The sequence below is a fragment of the Meleagris gallopavo genome, chromosome 6 (assembly GCF_000146605.3).
Source record: "Meleagris gallopavo isolate NT-WF06-2002-E0010 breed Aviagen turkey brand Nicholas breeding stock chromosome 6, Turkey_5.1, whole genome shotgun sequence".
Lineage (NCBI taxonomy): Eukaryota > Metazoa > Chordata > Aves > Galliformes > Phasianidae > Meleagris > Meleagris gallopavo.
The window spans coordinates 15,691,403-15,709,737 of record NC_015016.2 but is presented as its reverse complement, the minus strand read 5'-3'; positions in this window follow the sequence as shown (position 1 = coordinate 15,709,737).

Sequence of the window (18,335 nt, the reverse complement as noted above, 5' to 3'; positions counted from 1 at the left end):
ATGATTTTTCATAGATTATAACAGAAAGAAAATACTAATATCAGCACTAGACTATATTAGCTGCAATATAATGATGCTCTCCAAAAGGCTGGGAAAAATGGTGCATTTTGCCTACTTCTTTGATATATAGTAACTTCTTTCTACTCCATAACTGAGTTTCTGGGCTTCTAATTTTTCACAGAATCACAGAATCATTGAATGTCTGGAGCTGGGAGGAACCTCTGGTCCAAACACATACTCAAGCAGGGCCATACAGAGTAGGTTGACCAGGACCATGTCCAGGCAGCTTTTGAATATCTCCAAAGATAAAAACTCAATCACATCTGTACAACCTATGCCAGTGTTCTATCACTTATAGCAAAACTATTTCCTAATGTACAAAAGTGGTCTCCAGTTTATACCCATTGCCTCTTGTCCTATCATTGGACATAACTAAAAAAATATGTTTCTGCACTCCTTTCAGGTAAAAGATCCCCACCAATCCTCCTCTTTATGTTCTTTCAGTTTCTGACGCTTTTATTTTCTCCTGGCATATTCCAAGGCCAATAAAATATTGGCTTCATGAGATGTAATGAGCTAACTTCTCAGTATTGCACTTGTTGAACTGCAGTTGGGATGCTCAACGGAATATTAAAGTGGAGAGTTATTATTCCACTTTATCATCTCTACTCTTCAGATGAGGTACGCACACATAAAAAAGGGCATATCAATGCGGCAGCTGATCTGTGGGTGGATAAACATAGATAGAAAGTGTGCAGTTGAAATCCAAATCCATCGATCAAATAAAATTAAAACCACAGTCAGCATCTTGTGTCATAATCTCTGTGAAGAGATAATCAAACCATTCGCTAGAGGTGGAAAGAAGGAAGATGTGCTTAAGCAATCTTGTGTTATTGATCCAGTGAAATTCTGAAAACAGCCCCTGCAGTGTAATTTCTATAGTTTGATAGATTACATTAGTAGATACGTTTAGCCTAGTAAGATCACCTTCATCACTGGTTAATAATATAAATAAATAATGAAAATGACAGCATATTATAAGGAAGAAAAAAAAAACAGATTAGAAAATACAAAAATGGTATATATGTGGCCTTCATCAGGAGAGTATCTAATTATGACTTCATTTTGAATATGGCAATCTCATACATCTGAATAGAAGTTTTATCCCTTCTTTACAGCTGGGTGAACAGAAGCCCAAAGATCCTAGTCAGACCATGTAGACTCAAAGGATGCCTGCACTGAAAAAACTGAACTGATTTGTTTGTAGATAATCCTTCATTCAGTAGCCTCTTGCTAACAGGAAGAAGGAAGTTGTGCCACTATGGGAACTGATAGTCATTTTAAGTTAATATTAGTATAAGAAATATCTTAACTACCTCAATTCAGATTCAAGTCAAAACAGAAATAAACTGAGCTGACAAGAAATTCAGTAACTAATATGTACAGACACTCTCACGTCTTCAGGACAACATAGGAATTGATAGAAGCCTTGACAAGAGCAGTGTCCGACAAAGTTTCTCTGTGTTACTCTGCTATATGAATGGTGTAATTTGACAGAGCTTGAACAACTTTTTGTAAGACTCTGTTCTTTATATGAAGAGTTGTCTTTCCAGTTTCACTGACTTTATTTTATTTATTCAGTGACTTAATTTATATCACCAAGTTCATGGTGTTACTGGTCTTCTCTTTAATTAAATCTACTCACTTTCATACACTGTGAGTTTTCAGCCATGGAGAACAGCATTAAAATTTTTTCTTATTGCAGTTATTTTATGTAGACTTTTATTATGGTGTATTACATTATCATAAATGGATACATGGGGAAAAATTAATTTGCTCATTTGTGACTGTAAGGGAGAGCATATCTGAGGACAACTGCTTCTTTCAGCTTTTGTAAGTAATTATAATTTAGATTTCATCTGATTGGAGCCTGATTCCTCATGCTTGCCTTTTTATTCCTCCTTATTTCAGAGACAGTAGGGACTGAAGTTCAGGCGATCTCTGTTTTAAATCAAACCAGAATAGTGATTGCTTTGGGTTGTCTAAAATGTAAACAAAAGGCCCTATGGGTGATATAGCTCTTCTATGAAAGGTTAGAATCATGGAAATCAATGATGTTTAAATTACAACAGAAAGCCATTAGGTTTTAGTCAAGACTGAAATAGATGAAAGTTTAAGAAGAGAAAAACATTAAATTATTTTGAAATTGCCCAGTAACCTTCACGCAGTTCTTGAAACAATTGCCATATTCCTTAAATTCAGGATGCTTCAACCTTCTTATTTTTCCATTCTAATGGTCATATTTACAGAGAAGCCAAAAGGAAGGAGACTTTAATCATACAGTGAACTCATTATTCATGTTTATACTGCTCTGCAGGTTGCCTGCATGGACCTCCACTGAGGGAGAAGAGAAATTCTGTGTGGTGACTTAAGAACAGGTATTAACTCCCAAATCTCAGACTAAGCACTACCCTCCTGTGACTGAAATCCTTGAGATGAAACAAAAAGGGGAAAAGTGATGGAGGTTTGAGATGGATGCAAAGCAGATACTCAGTACAAGGTGAAGCAGCACTTTCTCTCCTTCCTGCGGAGAAAGCCTCGGAGCTGGGCACAGGAGGATACCATGCAGTGGTTAAGAGACATAGTCCTCTGTTTGACATATGGAGGCTGCAGACCCTGGGGACTCAGCATACCTTGAAAGCAGCTGTGGAGAGGCAATGCATATCCTGCTGGTATTATTTTGTCCTGTTCTTTGATATCTTGTTGAAAGTGAGGAACTGTTTATACCTTCACCTGCAGTTCACAAAAACACATTCATGGGGAAAGATTCCTTATGATAGCTATTCTGAAGACTGGCGGCATTGAAGATCTTTTTTACTTTTCATACTGACAATACACTTGTCATTTTTTTCTACAGTTTCAAGCTTCTTCTAATCCTGCTTCTTAAAAACCTTGCCTGCATTTATCAAGCCACATTTCTTGCTGTAAATTTTGCATGTTAAAAAATATCCTCTATAAAGGTATATTTGTCTTCTATGATAAGCAGAATAACTGTATTGAAAATACAAAGATTCCAAGTACATTTCTTCATGGAAAAATCTAAGCTTTTTCCTTGTCTTTTGCTATCAGACGTGAAAATACATGTAAGGTGAACTGAGAGATTATTTCAGGTCTTGAAAATGCAGACACAGGATCAGGCGGAATAAGAGGATGTGCATGAAACATTCATGTCTGGAAAGTTTCACAGTAGTACTGAAGTCCAAGAGTGCTGTCCTTGATACTCTTATGATGTCTCAGTCCAATTTACGGGAAGGAGAGGAGGTGCTTTTAATATATGTATACCCGATGTGAGATTAAGACACAACAGGTCAAATGTTAGCCTGACCAGTTTATCATAAATCCTAGTCACTTAGGGAGATGGGGAAGGGAAGATGGGTGATAGAAAATATAGGAAATAAAAGCAAGGAGTCTTCGTAGGGTGTGAGAGGGAGATAGGGTCCAGAGCAGTTTGTAGTTCAGTCGTTTATGTTCAGTAGTGGTGGGACTTTGCTGTTTGGCTGACAATTATGACTGTGACTAACTTTTCAATAGAAGTACAAACTTATAAATAAGTCCAAAGAGGTCAAGTCAGCTCTTTTTGGAAAGGCAGCTTCTGGCTTTGGGATCTCAGCAGAAACTTGTTTGTTCCCATCTTCCGGACCTTGCCAGCAGATAAGAGGGAGCAGAAAGTGCCCACCTGCATCCTGTTTTTCACAGGACACGATGGTATCATTCCTCAATTTTCCCATACGAAGCTGGAGTTATTTGGTCACAGGCCAGATCCACCAATAAACACTCCTGAGCACTCTCTTCCAGAGGTAAACAGCTCCAAAGAAAAGTGCTTTCAAATGTAAAATTGTCCACATAGTGATGCCGACAGCCAAACAACAACACTCACCTCTCATCTCCTAAATAAGTCAGACTCTTATCACAAGAAATGCCTCGGAAAGAAAGCTTTGAGCCAAAAACAAAGAAGGGTTCAGACGTATGAGTATACAAAAAATTTGCAGATAGATGCAGTCTTTTTTCCTGACACAGAATGATTATCTCCAATTACCAATTTCTTTAATGTGAACCTTTGCTGATGTCATGCATAGAATTCAGATCTTCCATGAGATATTGTATCAAAAATACTAGAAGGATCATTACTAAATTTTGATTTGTTTTCAATTACAAATACAATTGTTTCAGTTTTTTTAATGAATTTTTTTCAGTAGAGCTCTTTGTCTAGAATTTGTGCTAAAAACAAGTGTATTTTCACAATCTGATCATGTTATCAGTTTTAAAGGAGAAATTTCTGCCAGTTTTGGCAGTGAGATCTATTTAAAAATTATTCATATGACATGTCAATTATAAGTGATACTAATGAAACACTAAAACTGTTAGCTAAGCTCCCTTGGGGTAAGGAAAAAGATAAATTTTCTTTTCAAGATTTCTGAGACTAGCTCTGAAATATCTGCCATAATAGAATATGGAAGCGAATAGACAATTTCACTGATTCCATTTAACAATATTTCACTCTCTCTAGTATGATCTAGCTGGCCCTTAGTACTCTACAGCTTCTTTAACTGAATAATCTTGCATAATGTGCTAACCCTGGCAAAATGTTGAATTGTATAAAAATAACCTTACCTTGATTCACAGAATGCAAGGTTATATAAGTTGTTAGATATGGAATACTTATTCTTCTATAAGATCATCACTGGAGACATCTGCTTCACATAAGCAAATGGCAAAATATAAATTCACAGTTTGAAGAAAAAGTCTCTAATGAGCTCTTAAAATTTTAATACCCGAACTGAGAACTGCACTGCACATCAGGTAAGGACAAAACTGTTAAAGTTGATATCAAAGTCTTCAGATAAAGTGGAAAGATGAGAACATGTGAAATGGTTGGATAAATCCCTGACAAGTCTCAGTACATAATTATGAAGGGAGAGAAATAAGTCCCACTGCCCCTAAACTTGTACTATTACAACAACCCATAGAGAATATCATCTTGGCCAAATTCACAAGCAGTTTGCCTTCAGGAGATATTTCATTTAATAGAGAGGAAGGGAGAAAATATGTATGAAAAATCGGAAGGAGCACAAAGGATGTGATGATTCAACAAAACTGTATTCGCAGCTTTGCCTGTTTACAGTAGGATTCTGTTCTTTATTTAATCACAATCTGCACAGCAAGCTAGCATATGGGCTGGGGGCGAGGGGGCCATGATTTGGCAACTACTGACTAATTTGATATATAGCACATTTTTCCTATCTTCTCAATACATATGATCCTGAAAATGATTTGAAAATTAATGAGGAGCAAACTGACCCATTTTTTTTCTTGCAAAGCATGCAGTTCACTGCACCTGGTTTGGAGGAAGGAAAGTGGAAAATAACTGCAAAATTCTTAAAGGTACATTTTCAACTTGGTAATCAGAAAGCAACATGAATTGGTTATGTTTAGCTCTAGAATACACCAATGTTATGGGCAAGAAGGGAGAAGGAAGACTTGGAAAGATGGGATAATCTTCTAAGCACATCTGATTCATATTAACAAGTGTCACTGCACTGAATTACAGCAGACTCAGACTACTTTATCAATCTGTAGAAAGTCGAGAACAACCTCGAAAAAAAAAAAGGAGGAAACATTGGAATAGAATTAGAATACTACAAATAATAGATTTGGAAAAACTCCACTAAAACAAATATTTTGAACAAAATATTTTCCAAACAACTATATATATATATATATATATATATATTAATTATCATTTTGCAACAAATCCAAAAAGCAGATTGTATATTTTTCATTAATTTTTGAAAAATCTACTGAAACGTTAGAGAAAAACAATCTTAGTTTAAATATTTCCAGGAATACTAATTCATGACTTTGGAAATGCAATCTAGTCAGTGAAATTTATGTATTAGACTTGGAATTGAATATGATACTCAAAATATATATAGAAAAATACGAGTAATTAGTTTCTCAATGTAATTAGGAATCTCTCTGGTTTTTGTTGTTTGCTTTTTTGTTTGTTTGTTTTGTTTTTGCTTTTTTGTGTTTGCTTTCTTCTTCTTCACATGTGTAGAATCACAGAATCATCTATGTTTGAAAAGACCTTCAGAATCATCAAATTCAACCACTTGCTTTCCCAATCAAGTCTAAACTAAAACTAAACTAAACTAAATCATGTCCTTTAGTGCCACTTAAATACCTTCAGGGATGGAGACTCCACCATTTTTCTGGGCAGTCTGTTTCAATAGTCGACTGCAATATCCATGATGAAATTTTTCATAATGTCCAGTGTCACTCTCCCCTGACTCAACTTGAGACTGCTCACATCCTAAAACCTGTTACCCGAACAAAGAAACTGACAACCTCCTTGCTGCAATCTCCGTTCAAGTAGTTGAAGAGAGCAATTAAATCTACTCTTAGCTTCCTTATCTACAGATTAAATAATTTCAGTTCTCTCAACTGCTCTTCATAAATCTAATCTTCTAGTCTCTTCAGCAGCTTCACTGCTTTTCTTTGAGTGCATTCCAGCAACTCAATAAAAAAAGCGAGGGGCCCAAAACTGAACACAATATTCTAGGTATGGTCTCACCAATGCAGGTGGGGCAAATATTTTGCTAGGCCTGCTAGCCATGTTATTTTGGTTGCAGGCCGGTATGGCATTGGGCTACCTGCTAGCATACTGTTGGCTCATGTTCAGCTGACTGTTGACCAGCACCTGTTGTTATTTTCATAACATTGCTACAGCAAGTCAGACTTCAAAGGGTCATGATTCTTCACATTTATTTTCACTTCAACTGTCCATTTGTTCTGTGAGGGGTTTCTTTGGCTGGAAAATCCATCTTAGGCTTAGGACATTGTCCAGGAAATGTCTTACTTTTCTACTTGCTTTGTTTTGTTTCCAAATGTTTTGTTGTTGTTGTTGTTTTTGCTTTAATTTATTTTCATATTTTGCTTATTTTATTTTATTTTATTTTTTATTTTGTTATCTTCCAGGTAAAGTATTTTGAAAGGCATTCCTGATTGCTTGATTAATTATTTCCCAAACTGTTTTTACGGAATCATGAATATACCATAAATCATGAATACATATTCACAACCTTCTACTGAAGACAACACTATTTTCCAAGCATGTATTGTAGTCTGCTAAAGAATATCTGTAAGGGTCAGCATTTTTGTCAGCTTTGATCACTTCAGTGATAGTGAGAGCACAAACAACATCTTCTAGAGGATATTCTGCATGGCAAGAATAGCAAAGAGAAGACAAATATGAAATACCGTAGCAGTCTAGAATACCATTATCATCTCCCTTTGTTAGATAAAGTCCATGAATCTAGATGATAGTTCTTGAAATTCACTTTGTTTTTATTTCTGAGTGCTGCTTTTTGTTATTATTGATGATAACATTGCTGCTGATGATGCAGCAATAAAGCTGCAGATTTCCAACTCCAGTTATTTAATTGCTAATCTATCAAATGACGGATATAATTTTATAAAAATAGATTGCATAGAATTATCCAGGCAATGTCTACTCATTATAATCTACTTGAAAATGCAGATAGAAAGTCTTTGGAAATTTGTTATAAAGTGCTTAAGAAAAGCAGCATGGTAAGCTCTTCATTACTATACCCAACTTGTACCTTAAGTTCAGAGTGGTTGCACTGTCAACTATACCTAAAGTGAAGTGTATGTTTTTGACCAGAGAACTATATTTTACATCAGTGCGTGGTACTCATAAATCATGAAGAAAATATTCAATTAATTTTAAAACAAAGAGTAATATATCTGGGGAGGAATAACAGCATGCATAAGTACTGGTTGCCCTGCTGGAGAGGATCCTTGCAGTGAAGAACTTGGGTATCCTAGTGGACAACATGTTGGCTCTGAGCCAGCAGTGTGTCCCTATTGCCTGGAAGGTCAGTGATATCCTGTGGTGCACTGAAAGGAACATGGTCAGCAGGTCAAGGGAGGTTATCCTCCCGGAGTACTGTGTCCAACTCTGGGCTACCCAGTTCAAGAAAGACAAAGAGAGTCCAACAGAGGGTGACAAAGATGATTAAAGGCCTGAAGCATCTCCTTTATGAGGAAAGGTTGAGAGATCTGGGATCGTTCAGTCTGGAGAAAAGATTGAGATCTTTTTACCAATGCTTATAAATTTCTAAAGAGTGGTGTCAAGTGGGTGGGATCAGGCTCTTTTTGTCAGTGCCCAGCAACAAATAGTCACAAACTGGAACAGAGGAATTTTCATCTGAATATGAGAATAAACTTCTTTACTCTGAGGGTTACAGAGGATTACAGAGCCCTTGAACAAGCTGCCCAGAGAGACAGTGGAATCTCCTTTACTGGAGGTATTAAAAACACTTTCCTGTGTAACCTACTGTTGGGAACCTGTGTAAGAAGAGGTTGGACTTGATGATCTCCAGAAGTCCCTTCCAACCTTTGTGATCCTGTGAAACAAACAAAGTAACAAATAAATCCCACTGAATTAGGTCTCCAAGTACCCTGATAACTGTTTCCAAGAGGTATTTTTCCCAAGCAGGGTGAAGAGAATATTCCAGTAGCCCACTGTTGAAAATACTTGCAGTTTATTGGAATCATTTGTCCAGTGCTCAGTACATGATAAATCAGAAGGCTGTTTCCTTCCCCCTTTTTAGACATGTGAAAAGTGATGATGGAGCTTTGTAGATCCATCTGGCTATGTCTGAAATAAGCTACTGGACTCAGGTACAGCAGAGTCATGAAGAGGACCTGATCCCCATGGAACAATTTGCAAGCTAGCCTAGCTGTCATCAAAGACATTGCATCCTCAGCACTTTTAGTCAGGCCTTTCAAGGAAAGCTATTTAAAGCCCAGATTTGGGCTTTGAATTGTTTGGAATCCTGCCAATCACTAAAAACAACAACAACAACAAAAAACCACCATCACCACAACAAGAAGTGACCTTTAGTTTTTTTTAAAGCATCAGTTAAAATAGAAAAGGTGTAGAGGTTGCAAGTACAGCTGTCACTCACAAACTCACAAGCCATAAGGACTTCAGTACCATCTTCCATCTGATTACTTCTAAGATGCTCATGTGTCATATGTTTCCACTGAGAGTTATGGCAAATAAATTTACTTGGACAAAAGACTTTAATACCAGATAATACAAAAACTGCTTTCAATGACTGAGAATGAACACAAAATATGTCTGGCAACATTCCAGGAATGCTCGTACATAAGTAGAACTGGAGGAAAGCCAAAAACAGCTTTGCTCTGAATGCAAATATTATCGCACAGCTCTGATTATAATGTGGTAAAAGATAAAGCCATACTCAAGGGACCAAAGACATCATCAGATTGAACAAATACTACGATTCTGTTCTCATACTGACTCACCTATCATTTACTTTACAGTCAACCATCCCTATTTCCTAGCATTTCAATCACAAAGCCAGTAACAATGCAGGTTTCACCCCAGATTATTAAAATACACAACTCCTGCAGCAAAGTATATTTTTTTTAAATTTCAGGTGATCCACCAAATTGAAAGTCCTGCTTTTCATTCCTTTATAATCTACAGTTCTCTGTAGTTTCCCTATATTCTCTATAGAAAAGCATTTCTTGCAGGTGACCCATATCCTGGATACACACCCTGGTTGACTGGAAGTCAACCTCCCTTTCAAGATTACCCCAGTTCCTATTTATCTATTTATTAATTTATTTTTAAGTTAGCAGGAACACCTGTCTCTGACACTTGAATTTTATGTATTCAAAACTAGGAGAGATGAAGCCCATAATGTCTCTATTTCCCATTCATTAAACAATCTTCTCCACACTTTCTATTTTGGCTTTAGTTTCAAATCCACATGCTTGGATGCTCACCTTAAAATATTACAAATATGTATTGATACTTGCTACTTCCTTTCTTTAAGTTTTGGAGATTTCATATGGCTTTAGTGGAAGTAGTTTAACCTTTTTTTTTTTCTATTTTTCTCCTCTACTTCCTTTTCTGAAAGTTTTCTTAAGACATTTATATTCTTTTTGGACTCCTGTGTTGAAATGTTTAGCCTCATTAAAAACCATAAATTTAGGAAGTGAAAATTTATTGCTTTTCATAGACCTAAAGTGAGAGATAAAACAATCTTGCATTATGCAAAGAAATTCAGTGTTTCAGTAAGTTATGACTTTCAAATGCTATGCACCAGCAGAAGATAGACTTTCTTCATGAAATACATAGTCTTAATGATACAAATAATTTGATCAATGCAATATCTTATATAAACGTGTTGAGAAGTTAACATGGACGATGACTCATTTATTTGTTTTTTGTAAGATTTTGTTTTAATTTAATATTAAAACAAACTTAGATAGATTGTATTTTCTATCATGCTCCCTTGATTTTTTTAACCATAGATGTCCACAGAACATCTTCAAATAATTTTCCTCTTTAACATCTGATTAATAAATCTCATTCACAAAAATACAGTGGTATGTTTCATCTGTAGTAAACCCGTACAACTATTTTACCTTTCAAGCCTCCAATTCCCTCGAAATTACCAAGAAAATTATATTCAAAGAAAGTAAGAGTAAAAATACTTTGACTACAAGGTCAAGAGGTGGAAATCTAGCATCTAGAGATCAGAAAATAAATGAATGTTCTTTTCAGTGCAACATTGCCACAGTTTTATTCCATATAATCTTCCATTGAGATAAAATTTTTGACATTCTGCTATTTACTGTCTAATATCACCACCATCCATGTACCATCCATATGCAAAACAACTGTACATATATGCTGTGCTCACACCACATCCACTAAGAAAACATGCTTTTAGTGGGGTTTATTTATTCTTAATTTTTTACTTACAGGTGTTTTTGTTTTTTGTTTTTGTTTCTGTTTAAATCAGAGCATAATTTTTCTTTGCTTCAGCTCTTTAAAGACAGACAGGTTGGACAAGACACCCTTAGTCCCAGACACCACTTCGTCCTGCCCCATATACTTCCATAAGAATGGATACACAGAGCTTGAAAAAGAGCATTTCCGCGTGTTTTTGTTACCCTGGCCAAATAACCCTGGCACAAATTTTTCTCATTGTGCCCTCAAGCCAGAGAATCTAGCCCCATAACAAAAACCAATATGACAGCAGCAGTGCTGTGTCAAGGAGCATTAAGAAAATTGGATGTTTTTGAGGACTTAATTCCAACCATCAGATAATCTAGGGAGTATTTCCATTTTTCAGTCTGAAATTTATTTTAACAGAAAGACAACATGTTATTTTCACTTTTCCATTTGTCTTCCTCTCCCACCCTCTTCTCTCTTCCCCTCCTACTCCTGATGCAAACAGAAAAATGGATTTGAAAATAAAGGTCAAAAGGGTAAGAGCTGGACATATCTGAATTTAATTTAGTTGTTGTTGTCTTTCCCTTGCGGAGAAGAGTAATGTTTTTGTGTATTAAATTAAGTCAATTTCTTTTTTCTTTGCAACAGTTTATCTTTTCAAAGAAAGATCAAATGAGATGACGTTTTTGTGATTATAAACACATTTCTAAAATTAGAATTATAATCTGCCCTTTCATGTAATGATCTGTACACAACACTCACTTTTGTCCTCTGCTTTTTGTTACTGGTATCATCATTTTTTCAGAAGAATAACATTAATTACAATTAGAAATATCACACTTGAAATTTTAATTCATTACTGAAGTTTTCCAGAGATGTGACAAAGGAATGTATTGCTTTTACTCTAGAGTTAATCTTTTGTGTGAAACTTCAATATGTTTTTTTCTGTTAACAATATATTTAACAATATAAGGAAGGCTATAGACTCACCATGTGAGATAAGGAAGTAATTTGCTCAGGTATGTGAGTAGAAAATAACCTAAAAATGCATTGATTGCAGTAGTTCAATGATTCACCTTCACAAAAGCCATTGTTACTAAAAAGAGAATGCTTTCTTCTGTTTGAAGTCAGTATATAATGACAAAAATTCAGCAGTTGCTGCTGAAAATCACATCACATCAAATACAACATCCCTTCAGATATCTTTGACAAATACACTTTTATGGGCATTTACAGTTCTGGAAGAAGATAGTCCCTGATTTCATCTGGATCTTTCAGTGGACCTTTGAAAACAGCACTTCTGAGTAGCATTATAAGTGCAATGAAACTCAAACTGTATGTGGCCTACTCTCTCCTGAAAAACTGTTGAGAAAGATCAATTTTCTTGCTACAGTGTAGAACATTAAGAAGCTTATTTATTCCTCAAATAAATAATAATAATAGTAAAATAAACCAGCTATTCAATAAGATCTCTGGATTGCTGCCTCTGAATTTGTCCCCCGTAGTTCAATGGTGGAAAGGAGATACGAAAAGATGGAGGTAGCTGCCTGTATACATCTGTGCTTGCTATCTGCTTTCCATCTGTATGTCTGTCTCTCTACCCTTTGTACATAGGCTTAACTTTTACAGGAACTTTGTAGAGGCTGATTCTGGCCTGGAACACCTCCCAGGACTGGGCATCTACAACCTCTCTGAGCAGCCTGTTCACAGTTTCACAGTGCTCTATGTGTTAAATATCAAAAGTTATCAAAAGATATTTTGAATGATAAGTCAGTGTGATTTTGTGATTTACAAGCACTGATGCTTAGTCTTTTTGTTGTTGTTGTTGTTTAGAAACCAGTGTGAATTCCTAATAAAAATGTTATCTTTTCTTGCTCTTTACCATAGATTGGTCAGCATTATATAGATCCAACTCACATGCCTTGCAGTTTGGACCACAGGTGGCTTTACTATTGTTATTACAGTATTACCTCTGTTTGCTTAAATTCTTTAACAAAATGAGCAGAAATGCTGAAACAGAACTCTGTGTACACACACAATTTAAATTGTACTTCAGTACTGAGAAAATAGTCTTCTTTCAGCAAAATACTGGGCTCAACGTTCTACTTACATGTTAGAAGTAAAATGAAGAGTTGGAAGTATTTTTTGATGCTTAAGTTTATGCATGTATTTTTTTCTTGAACATCTCCTAATTATTCTTACTTTTAGTCCTAACAATTTATGAGATTCAGTATTATTTGAGGCCATCATCCCCATTTAGAATGCAGCCATGTATACCCCACACTAAACAAACAAACAAACAAACAAACAAACAAACAACTTAATTCAGTATAGGTTTTTTGTTCTTCTTTTCTATTGTTCCTTCTAATCTCCTAATCCAGTGTCGCTTAAGATGACCAACGGCATGCCTCATATCTGTTGAATTCCAGTGACGTGTTGTTCCTTCATTATCTGCAAATACTTGCTTACAGTCATTTTTGGAGCCTTTAGGCTCCTTCTTTCTGCACTGGATTACTGAGTTTGGGATACTGAACTCAAACTATAAAGGAAACATAGCTCTTTTTCCAACTTGGCAGGTATTTTTCACAGATATTCTCCTTTCCAGTATTTACAGCCAATGGAAAGGTCAAAGGCACTGAGAATAGACTATTGATACAAAACTTACCACAGATACCAGTAACTTCACATATAGGCCGAGCGGCACGAGGAGGTATGATCAATGTATTACAAGGAGACTGACCATTTGCATCAGTAGCAGAGCCTGGAAGACAACTCAGGCTAGATCAAGAGCATATCCATTATATTCTCCTCAAAAAATTAACTTTTCATGACAAATTCCACCCCACCAGCTGTCCCATTCTCTCATCAATTCCGCACAGAAAAAAAATGTCATTATTAGTAGCCTGTTCCATGAGTATAATGAACTTTCCTCTTTCCACTTCCCTTGACTCCAGCTTATATTTTCCATTTTTCTGCTTATTTATTTGAGGTTGCCCCTTTATGTCACTCACTACTTAAATTTTAGAGGAAAGAGAATTACAGTAGCCAGCAGTGCAGTTATTTTAAGACTCAGCCAGGATTCTCTCAGGTGTATGATTAATATTTTACCAAAGGTCCTCTCCTTTGCCAACAGTACTTTGCTCCTGCAAATGCTCAGGTCATTCAGCTGAAGCAGGCATTTGACTGCAAATAGAGGATATCTAATAGGCTAGAAGAAGATTTTTAAATATCAGTTCAATTTAAAACGACAAATGAACATTCCTAAGCTGTGACAGAAGAAGTGGTGATTCATCAGAAACAAAGGCATGTTTTTCCCCACCCTATTTTTTCTGTTCCAGTAACAGCAAGTAAAGGTAGTAAAATGTATCTTAATAGTCTTCAGATTTTTTTCCTCTGTTAAATAAGACCCACATGGAAAAAGGCTCCAAGAACCGCAATATCAGAGATGATTCATCTTCACAGGAATCATTAGAGAGAAACTATTTTTATTTTTGAAGTGGATTGTGTTCAATGAGACTACTTGATGTTTTTTTCCTCATTATTTATTAGTATTTCATAGATATTCATAATTATAACTCAGAATTCATAATGGCATAAATCTAAAAAAAAGTTGTTATTATCCTTTCACTTTTTATTTTACATTTCTCCTGTCATAAATCTCTAACTTTTCTTTGAAAAAGAAAAGGAACACTACAGCATATTTTCTTGGAATAAAAAAGAATGTGGAGTTGTGACTATGTCTGTAATTTCATCTATGATGCTGATCCTACTGCCCCATAGAGGCAAAAGTCCTTAATTTTAGAATCATAGAATATCCTGAGTAGAAATGTATCTGTAAGAATCATCGAGCCCAACTCTTTGGTCCACATAGGACCACCCAAAAATCAGACCATATGTCTGAGAGTGCTGTTCAAATGCTTCTTGAACTGCAGTAAGCTTTGTGCCATGACCACGGCTCTGATAAGCCTGTTCCAGAGCTCAAACACAATCCAGGGAAGAATTTTTTCCTGATATCCAATCTGACTCTCCCTTGTCAAACCTGCATGCTGTTCCCTTGGTTTCTGTTGCTGCCACCAGAGACAGGAAATCAGCATCACTCCTCTGCTCCCTGTGAGAAGCTGTAGGCCACCATGAGGCCTCACTTCAGCCTCCTCTGCTCTGGACTGAGCAAACCCAGGAGCTTAAGTTGCTCCTCAGGCATCTACCTCTCCAGCCCCTTCACCATCTTTGCAGCCCTCCTTTGGACATTCTCTAGTAGTTTCATGACATGCTAGAAACAAAAGATGCCATCCAGAGGGACCTGGACTGATTTGAAAGGTGGGTATGCCAACATCATGAAGACCTACAAGGCCAAGTGCAAGGTCCTGAACATTAGTCGGGACAATTTCAAGCACAGATACAGGTTGAGCAAAGAATTACTTGAGAGCAGCACTCAAGAGAAGGATTTGTGGGTGTTGATTGATGAAATACTCAACATGAGCCAGCAGTGTATGCCTGCAGCCCAGAAGGCCAACCATACCCTGGGTGGCATCAAGAGAAGAGTGATCAGCAGGTCAAGGGAGTTGATTATGCCCCTCTACTTTGTTACTGTGAGACCCCACCTGTAGTACTGCATCCAGTTCTGTGTCCCAACATCAAGCTGCTGGAGTGGGTGCAGAGGAGGGCCGCAAAGATGATCAGAGGGGTGGAGCACCTCCCCTGTGAGAACAGGCTTGGAGAGTTGGGGCTCCAGAGGGATCTTATAGCATCTTTCCAATACCTGAAGGGAGACTACTGGAAAGCTGGGGAGAGACATTTTATAAGGGTATGTACCAACAGGGCATGGGGAAATGGTTTTAAACTGGAAGATGGTAATGTAGACTAGATATTAGGAAGAAATTCTTTACTTTCAGGGTGGTGAGACACTGGAACATGTTGCCCAGAAAGCTTGTGATTTCCCTCTCCCTGGAAGCATTCAAGGCCAGGTTGGATGGGGTTTTGTGCAACCTGGTCTAGACGGAGATGTCCCTGCCTATTGCAGAGAGTTTGGAAGTAGATGATCTTAAGGGTCCCTTCCAATTCAAATCATTCTATGTTTCTCTGTCCTTTTGTACTGTGGTCTTAAAAACTTCACACAGTACTTGAGGTGAGGCTGAACCAGTGTGGTGTAAAGCTAGCCTCAACCAGCTAGCAATGCTGTGCTTGATACTCTCTAGGATACAGTTGGCCTTCTTGGCTGCCTGGACACATTGCTGACCCATGTTCAACATGCTGTCAGCCAAGACCCCCATATCCATTTCAGCAGGGCTGTTCTCCAGTCTGTGTGTATAGCCAGGGTTGCCTCTTCCCAGGTGCAGAATCTGGCACTTTGATAGAAGCTCTAAATCCAATCTAGATGCTGGTTAAAGGCTTTTTGCGCTCTGGAAGAAAATGATTTTTTGGCTGAATTGCTTAGTTGTAGGTACATTGCTGTAAGATGATTCTGTGTATTTCTAGTTGTTCCTCTCCACATTATTTTCCAACTGGCGATTTCTATTTTAATTTCTAGGTTTACAGTTCATTTGCACTTGATGCCCCAGAGTTTGTTTTCTCAAGTAAGCAATTTGTAAAAGTACAGAGAATGGATTAAACCCAGTACTCCATTGTACCCTGAATTGTGTAATCTCTATAAAGTACTTTATAGATATGGACCCTTTCTTTCCTTTCAATTGTCTCCTGCATTGTGATTCTTATGCTTACTTGTAGTTTGTTCTCTGCAAATTATAAATGTGATGTGTTTTTATTTTATTTTATTTGCTTGTTGGGTTGTTGTCTTTTTTTTTAAGGAGAGGCGGAGGGGGAAGGAAGAGGACAAACTACTCGAGTAAACTTTCCTCTACCACCCCAGTGGTGCCTGTACAGTAAGTTAATTGTATTTGCATTTCTGATATCACAGATTCTTTCACTAGTTCCTTAAGACACAACACAAGAATGAATTACTCTGAACTGTCTTTCTGTCTTCTGACAGGTCTGCTTGAAAAGCTGCTTGCCTCCAGCTGAATTCATTGTTATATCATTTATCTCCAAGTCAGCAGGAGACAGTTTTACAAATCTCTAACATAAGGCATGAAATGAAATTCAAAAGCAACACTGATTTTCTGCTTTTTATTTGTCTATGGCCAAAGGAATGGATGCTGATATATTGCTAATTCTGAGAGCACATTTTGGGGTGTTTTCTCGAAAAATTAACTTCATTATAAAGTCATCCTGTGAGACAAACACCAATCTCATGGAAATCAGATCTCTTAAATTTATCTTTCCCTGATTCTATCCCAAAATACAACTTCTGGGATGAAACACAGTGAAAGTTGAAGGTATTTACTGACTTGTGGGAGACATATTAGTGATGTTAGACTGTTATGACAATAAATGGTAAGCAAATTGTCTACTCCTCCATACAGCGGTCACACCCAACTCAGTGGCTGTGCTAAGTGTTTTAGGATCAGTGGGCCACTTTCTTGCAATGGCTTGATTATTGTCGCCCCACTTTCTCTCCAGGAATTCAGTTTAGCTATTCAAATGCAAGCTCTGCCATTCGTCTCAGAGCTAGAGAATGTTACTGATCTCTATTTTTAATAGTCTCAATATAGTCAAAGATGATTGTTTCTATCAGGGGAACAGAAATTTCAGGGCTGTCTTGGCACAGACTCCATGATTGTTGTGAACCTTGTCCTAAATAACCAGAGTAATTATTATGCTTAAGCTCCTGTATCTTACAAAAGCAATACTGAATATCAGTTTTCTCATGGAAGGTAATGTAGAGTCTTCCTCCTTCCCATCACTCCCCATCCCTTTAGCTGAAGGTTGCCAGCTGAAGAAATAATTGGGGCAATTATGTAAGATTCTGAGTTTCTTCTGATCCATAGCACAGCTTACAATGTTCTGTCAACACTAGGAAACAAGAGTGGCCTAGGAGCTCTTCTATGGCTCAGAGAGCAAGTGATACAGTTCAGTTCAGCTCCATAGGGCTTGACTACCTGTCCATCCCTGTCTGGCTGACCTTATCCACGTTCACATGTCCTCAAACTGTGCTGTCAATGAACATTGAAAGCTATGTTGAAGTTCACACTTTCTCAGTTACGCCTGCAGTCTTTATATACATTGTCTCCTTGATAAGATGGCTGCTATCAATTGTCTTCTATCAATTGCAGATCATTCTCCTAAATTAGAACTTTAAGATTCGTCACAGAGAGAATCTTGCTCAGAACATTTTGAAAGTGCATGAAATGTACAGAAGTGCTATGGATAATTTCATTCTTAAGCTGCCATTGTCCTCAACTACTTTATGGTATACAAAAAGTGTGGGGAAAAAATCTCAAATAAGGGTCAGGAGCAAACCTCTTTTTAAATGATTTATTTATTTTTACTTCTATCACAAATACTTGGCATTTTTTCAGAGAAAAAAATTGTCAATCACTATAAAAAACTCTACATTACAACTAATGAGCAGCTCTTA